Genomic DNA, 6,810 nt, shown 5'->3' on the forward strand with positions numbered 1-6,810 from the left:
GAAAAGTTATTTGTAATTAAACATTATGTAACAATGAAAAATTTTAAAAATTTTCTTAATTTACGGATACCCTTTGATATCCTACGGATATTTGGTTTAAAAATAGTCCAAGAGTTTTTTGCAATACACCATTTTGTAAAGAAAATATGCTATTTTTTATTTCACGATTTATATAGCTAAATGTACAAGACAAAGAGTCATAATAAAAAATTTAAAAAATAATCATAAAAAATATCAAAAATCATTAAAAGTATAAATCCTTGAAAAAGTATAACTTGCTTAAAAATACTCATACCGCCTTATAAAATAGACCAATTTAAGGGCAATTGACTTCTCTTTCTACTAAATGTACCATTGCATATATATGTACTAGTGCAGTCACTGAAGGTGGATATGAGCTATTAATTCCGATTTCGTTGAACCTCCATCGATTTGCTGGAAAATTGGTGAGTGGTAAGAGGAGGTCTCAAGGAACAAAGGTGACATGGTGCCAAATTGCGCTTTTACCCTGGGGGTGGGTGCAATCCCTTCTCGAGGGTGAAAATTATTTTATTAAAAATAATCCGATAATTCGATGGAGGGACAAATTCTAAGCAACATTTGTTATATAAAGTTATTAAAATAAATCAAAACAATTTTTCATAAATAACTCAAAAACTATAAGTTTTTACAAAAAAGTTAATATTACCAAAATTGAAGCTCATAAAAAATTAAATAAACATCTTACTAAAAAAATCTTTTAGTGTTAAACGAAAGTGAGTTATAGGTAATTGAATGTATATTTTTTTCGGTGAGTACCCAAATCTAAGTATTCAAGCTTAAATAACGGGAGAATGATGCATTTTATAACATAAACTTATTAAACATTTGTCAAAGTACTTAGAAATATCTATTAAATGAGTTGTCGAACAAGTTGAGAGCATTAAAATTTATGCTCCAAAAATTTTTCAAAATTTATCTTTTAAAATGTTTTCCTAAAAATGTTATAGTTTTTTTTTTTAATAACTCAGTTAATTTTTAGGATATCAGATTCGCCTAAAAACCATTTGAAAGTTAATTCCAAGGGAAATTAAACTACGTTAAATTTAATCTTTTAAACCCCTTACTTTTTTCAAAATAAAAGGTTAAATTGCCCCGGTTACATGGTTCTCGTAGCAAAATTTAAGCTTTAAACTTTATACCTTTTTTTCAGAACTTTTCATTCTAAACCGGCCAAAATTGTTGATATCATTACTTATGCTAATATAAAGAAAGTATTGTAAGGATTACTATAAATTTTAATTTTTGTGGAAATGGCGTATGTTTTATTTTTCACTTTTTCCTAAAAAATTCGAAAGGTTTCTCTTATTTTCATCATAACTTGCTTAATTTTAATGCTATTAACTTCTTCTGAAGCTCAATTGATAGGCAATCCGAAGTGCTTTGACAACTGCTTAACAGGTATATTTTATAAAATGCATCGTTTTCCCGTTATTTAAGCTTGAATAATTAGATTTGAGTACTCGTCGAAAAAAAAATTACATTCAATTAACTATAACTCACTTTGACTTAATATTAGTTTATTTCTTTAAGTGAGTAGTGTATTTAGTTTTTGATTATCTTTAATTTTGGTAATAATAACTTTTTTTGAAAAAGCTTATAGTTTTTGAGTTATACGTGAAAAACAGCTTTAGAGCATGTATTTGTTTACGAAAAAATAAAATTTTGATCTTTATAAACTCAAAAAGAATTGATTTATATTAATAACTTTATATAACAAATTTTGCTTAGAATTTGTCCTTATATCAATTTATGGTATTATTTTTGATAAAATAATTTTCACCCCCAAGAAGGGGTGGCGTCCACCCCCAGGGTAAAAGCGCAAGTTGGCATCATGTCACCTTTGTTCCTTGAGGTATCCTCTAATTACTCACCAATTTTCATGAAAATCGATGGAAGTTCAACGAAATCGGAGGTGAAAACCTTCAGTGACTCCACTATACCTAGAAATGCGTAGAAAAGAGTTACAGAAAAATGTTTGCGAAATAAAGGGGAAAATGACCCAAAAATGCTGTGAGCGGCTAACTTTGAAAAATCCATTTTCGGAAACTGGAAATCTTAGGGACTTCTACCAAACGTCATTTTAAAGAGGAAGGATGGAGATTTTTTCGCTGAAGCAATACCTATACATATATCTCTGTGGAAAAAAGTTATGGGGCTAAAAACAAAATTTCTTTCTTTCGTGTTTTTTCTTGCTTTTCTTTTCAGTATATTTTTGTAAAAAAAATATGTTGGAATTTAGAATGAGTTATTTCGATGTTAAATCTAACCTGGAACAATTTTCCTGTAGACGTGTTTGTACTAAAAGTGCATATTATAACTCACCCTAATTCACCCTGTGCCTAGGGACTAATTCACCCCTTTCTCAAAAACGCACCCATTTAAATGGTAGCACTCCGCGGTTTTTCCAAATTTACCATAAGAGACCAATTTACCATTTAATTGACCATATTTATGAGACAATAAAATCCCGTTAACTTTGTAGTTCCTTTTAGCTCTTTTATTTTGAACATAATATACAGGGTGTCCCGAAAAGAATGGTCATAAATTATACCACAGATTCTGGGGACAAAAATATGTTGATTGAACCTCACTTTCCTATATACAATAGTGCACGCAAAAAAAGTTACAGCCCTTTGAATTTACAAAATGAAAATCGATTTTTTTTCATATATCGAAAACCCCTTCAGATTTTTTGAAAATGGACATGTGGCATTCTTATGACAGCAACATCTTAAAAAAAAATTAAAGTGAAATTTGTGCACCCCATAAAAATTTTAAGGGGGTTTTGTTCCTTTAAACCCCCCCCCAAACTTTTGTGTACGTTCCAATTAAATTATTATTGTGACACCATTAGTTAAACAAAATGTTTTTAAACCTTTTTTGTCTCTTTCTACTTTTTTGATAAGCCAGTGTTTATCGACCTATTTTGAATATTTGTCGAATCCACCATATATTTGTATATGTACCCCAGTTAATAGGTAAAAAAACATGAAAAAATTTTAAGCAGGGTTTTGAAGGTGCTAAACGGTAGAGGAGTGATAATTGATGATAATTCCGTGAAGACGTACAGCTAATTTTTCTTCTTCTTTTTTTTAAACAGTTACAAAAAATGAAAAACTCAGTTTTTTGACGATAAAACTTTTTTTGTTCGTTTTAGAGAAAAATGTTTCAAAGAAATATTGTAGACCTTAAAAAGTTCTTTAATTTGATGGGACACATATTGAAATATATAAACAATTGACCGAGATAATTGCAAAAAACCCTCATTTTTGCACTAATTTATAAATATTGATAACTTTACTTTTTGCATAATGATATATAATTTAACCACTTTAAATTATGCTATTTAATGGGTTATTTAAGTATGCCAAATTTCAACCAGATCGACCAAATAGTTTCCAAGATAGATCCAAGAGAGCAATTGTTTATACAACTGTTCTTGCCCTAACAGTGACTCTAGAGATATTTAGCAAATCGCAATCAGTTATTCGAGACTCTATTTTTAAGATATATTAAAAAAATTTAACATTTTATTAAAATTGTTATTAAAAAAACCGTTTGAAAAAGGCCCTACTTTTTAGGTTATAAACAATTAGAATAACTTTGACAGTTTTTATGTCACACGTTTGCATGTAGGCTCACTGAAAAGCTGATGAAAAAATACATATTAAAATAGAAAAAATAATTGTATATAACTAATATGAATCAAGTTATTATTTTTTTAATAAATCAATTTTGCCTTGTTTATAAACATTAAGAGCTGAACATTGAACATATTGTATTTATGGGAATCTATATTTTATGATCCAGTGTATAGATTGCATAGGCAGTGAAAAATAAAAAAACTTATTATTATAACGGTATCGTTAACTGACGGTACTCGTGAAACACCACCAACGAAAGTGAAGGTGGGAACTGTTCGAGCTTCGCTTCCTTTTTTGGAAAAAAAAAACTGCAATAAATTATCACCTTCCATAGCTCGCGCAACCTTTTTTTTTAACTGGGTTAGCTCAAAAAATAATAAAAACTGTGCAAATTTCAACTTCCGGGAAAATGTGAAAATCCCGTGAAAATCAATTGATTCAATTATACTATAAAAGTTATTGAATTTTACAAGTATTTCGTAAAAATTCTTTAAATTTTATTAAACAAAGTATATTTTTATATAAGTATAAAATAATTATAAATTAGTACAATACAATATTTATTTATTTTAATTGCAATAATTAAAAGTATATAAAAGTCTTTAATAGTTTTTAAAAAATTAATTTTTGTTTTATTATGATTTAATTGAAAGAAGCTATTAATATTTGTCTAGGTAGGCATCTAATAAGTATAAAAATAAAAAATAAAACATTGTTTATGAATTTTAATTTGATTATTCTAGTGAACATCTACAACTTCTAAACTTCTCGGCAAGTTACAGTTATATTAGTTCATCGTCTACAAAGTCTGACTCAACATCGTCAAGAACCACTGCAGCGCGATTGCAACATTTTTTCTCCTGTTCTTCCACTGCACACTCTGCACAGTGTGTACAAAGATCCGTACAGTTTATACCATATTTTTTACAGCCACATCTTGTACTTTTGCAACCCGTTAAACATTTACATGCTATTTGTTTTAATATCACTTAAGGAGTCAAACAATATAAGGTGTAAATGGGTTCAAAATCCATATCAGACTTTTTCTATCCATATTGTGTATGGATAGCATCCAGTTTTTTACCTAACCAGTGTTGTAATTGATGATAAACGCAAATTTTTTTCCCTGTATTTCTTACAAATTGTAAAAATCGTAACTCATTTAATGCCAATATGTTATTGTGTTTTTTTATATGTAACATCAATTGCAGCAGAATACAAAGCAACAATGATATATCCGTTTTTCATGATGTCCTCCTTGTTAGCATTCTCGTCATAAAAATATTTATCAGATCTAAAAATTTGTATCACACCCAGTAAAACTATATAAGAAGAACCCAACGTATTTTCTTATATGATATTGTTTAAACCTATTACAACTATAATAGATAGATATATTGTCTTTTTCGCTTTTTTTTTTCTTTCAAAATATATGTAATTGTCCGGAACAGAGAGTTGCGTCAATATGATAATTATATCGGTATCATTACAAATTATTACAACGATCTTGTCAGGTTCATATGTATGTTCGTAAAGAGATGTCTGCACTATTAATACGTCTGCATCTTCATCTGCTACTTTAGTTCGGTACCCAGATTTGTTGAGCTCTGCACATAAAAGTTGAATTAATTGTAAATTGTTTTAAATTGGGATTCCATTCTAAAAAATAAAACGAAGCTATTCTCACCTTCACATTCGTTGGCGGTGTTTCACGAATACCATCAGTTTAACGGGTCATGAGTAGTCATGACTTTTTATTTTTTCACCGCATATGCAATATATGAAGTGGATCATAAAATATAGATTTTCTTAAACAACTCATTCAATTTTTAGCTCTTAATGATTTATTGAAAAAAAAAATTCTAACTTGATTTATATTGGTCACATAAAATTCTTTTCACAATTTTAAAGTATATTTTTCACCAGCTTTTCAGTGAACCTACATACAAGCGTGTATCATAAAAACTGTCAAAGTTATTCCAATTGTTTATAACCTAAAAAGTAGGGTCTTTTTCAGACGGTTTTTTTAATAACAATTTTGATAAAATCTTAAAACATTTTCAATACATCTTAAAATTAAAGTCTCAAATAATCGATTGGGATTTGTAAAATATCTCTAGAGTCACTGTTAGGGCAAGAACAGTTGTTTAAACAATTGCTCTCTGGGAAAAACAAATTGAATAACTCATAAACTATTTGGTCAATCTGGTTGAAATTTAGCACACTGAAATAACCCTTTAATTGGCATAATCTAAAGTAGTTAAATTAAATATCGTTGTGCAAAAAATACAGTTATTAACATTTATAAATTAGTGCAAAAATGAGAGTTTTTTACAATTATATCGGTCAATTATTTATATATTTTAATACTTATCCCACCAAGTTAAAGAACTTTTTAAGATCCACAATATTTATTTGAAACATTTTTCTCTAAAATGTACAAGAAACGATTTATAGTCAAAAAACTGAGTTTTTCATTTTTTGTAACTGTTTAGAAAAAAGAAGAAGAAATATTAGCTGTACGTCTTCACGGAATTATCATCATTTATCCCTCATCTATCGTTTAAAACCTTTAAAACTCTGCTTAACATTTTTACGTGAAATCGATGAATTTTTTCCCTATTAACTGGTGTAATGGTTTAGTACGATTATAGAGACCTGTTAATAATCTGAAAATGTATTTATAATAAACATTTTTAGATATATTTTGAAAAAGAAGCCATATCTCGATAAAAGGTGATTTGTCAAAAAAAGACAAAGAGGCAAAAAAGTTTTTAAAAATACTGTGTTTAACTAACGGTACCACAATAATAGTGTAATTGGAACGTACACAAACATTTGGGGGGTTTAAAGGAACAAAACCCCTATAAAATTTTTATGTAAATATATTAAAAAAGAAGCAGCATCTCGATAAAAACTGGCTTTTTTAAAAAATACTAGGAGGCAAAAAAGTTTTAAAAACGTTGTGTTTAACTAATGGTACTACAATAATGAATTAATTGGAACATATACAAAAGTATGGGGGGGTTTAAGGGAACACAACCCCCATAAAATTTTTATGGGGTGGACAAACTTCACTATAATTTTGTTTTAAGATGTTACTGCCATAAGAATAATACATGTC

Source organism: Diabrotica virgifera, chromosome 3 (genome assembly GCF_917563875.1).
Source record: "Diabrotica virgifera virgifera chromosome 3, PGI_DIABVI_V3a".
Classification (NCBI taxonomy): Eukaryota; Metazoa; Arthropoda; class Insecta; order Coleoptera; family Chrysomelidae; genus Diabrotica; species Diabrotica virgifera.